The sequence below is a fragment of the Pollachius pollachius genome (assembly GCF_949987615.1).
Source record: "Pollachius pollachius genome assembly, chromosome: 3".
NCBI lineage: Eukaryota > Metazoa > Chordata > Actinopteri > Gadiformes > Gadidae > Pollachius > Pollachius pollachius.
Genome location: NC_136936.1, coordinates 49,705,226 through 49,706,716, shown reverse-complemented (window position 1 = coordinate 49,706,716; position 1,491 = coordinate 49,705,226).

The following is a 1,491-nucleotide window of genomic DNA, read 5'->3' as shown; positions in this document are numbered from 1 at the left end:
TTGACCCTCAGGCCGTTGCTGGGTTTGTAGCCGAGCCGCTAGCTGTGGTGTGGATACTGCTCATGAGGCTTCAAGACTTTCTAAACGCGAGACACAAACTGCTGCTGGTGACGCAGTTCTTATTATAGCTGGTGCAATCGTTGGCAACACTACCGGCTCTGGGATAATTGAACATTGCGTTGTCAAGCAGTACCTTCAGACCAGCCGAACTTTCAACTCTGTAGCTTCCGCAATGCATAAACTGGTTCAATGTGAACCTTAAGCACAAAACCAGCTCCATATTGCACAATGAATAACATTGAGTGGTGTTTGTTCTCAGATGGACATTTGTGTGCAGAAAATTAAATGGCTCCTGCTTCAAAAGCAGTCAAGTGACACCCTGACAACATGGTTACCATGGAAACCTGCAAAAAAAAAACACCCAAGCCTAACTAGACTCAGCCGTTAGCCCCCTGCTGTGACAGGCTAACGGTAACCTTTCTGCTTAGGATTACTCTGTGTGTGTGCAGCCGAGGTTGGCCCGTTAATCACACATTAAACGTCAGCTATCTAGTGCAGCAGAAAGCTGTCTGGTTTTCCTTGTGGCTCTACTGCCCAGAAAGCCTGCACATCTAACACTGGGCTTCAAAAGGGACTGAGTTAAGGTGACGCTGTCCAAAAGCAAGTAGGCAAAGTTTAAAGCATGCATTTAGCAGTTTGAAAGTGTAGTTTGGGGTAGCTAATATGACCGTTCCTGAGAACATAAGTAAATAGAAACCAGCAGGACTTAAAGCTTTACCGAGTGAATACCAACCACTGAAAACACGGTTCCCCTCCCCACTCAACAGCGGAGAGAATCCACAAAGAGACGCAGCATCATAGTCACTGTGTCGGAACGCGATGTGGAGGAGCCCACAGCGCCAGCTCTGGTCTCTGTAGGCGCCACAGACGGCACTAGAAAGGCCTGCAGACTGTAAATCCATGCAACTGTCAGGAGCTCCTTGTGCATGTTCTCGCTCGGAGCAGAGAGTCAGGGGGGTAGCGTCTGTGGAAGAGGTTGTCACAACTCAGCCGTATGTTTGGGCAAAGGTACCGTCTCTCGCTCGCTGGAGCTGTCATGGGGTTACACCAATCTGCTAATATGTAGAGGTAGTTCATTACACCAAACACACACACACGCACAACCATAGACAAACGCACAACCATAGACACATGCACACATGTAACAATCCACCCGCACACACACCCATACACTCAAACACACACACACACACACAGAGACGCACACGCACACACCCGACCACACACACATATGCACAAACATACACACACACACAGGCGCACACACGCACGCTTGCCCCCTCCCGTCAGAGGGACTTAGGAGTTACTTTCGCTCCCAGATGTGTGCCAGCTCTAGTAGTCCTTTGATGCCCGCTGCCTTTGGTCAGAGCCTCTCTCTACACCACATCTATAAGAGCTGCATGACCGCGGCCGCTTGTCTTACAGAGGGGA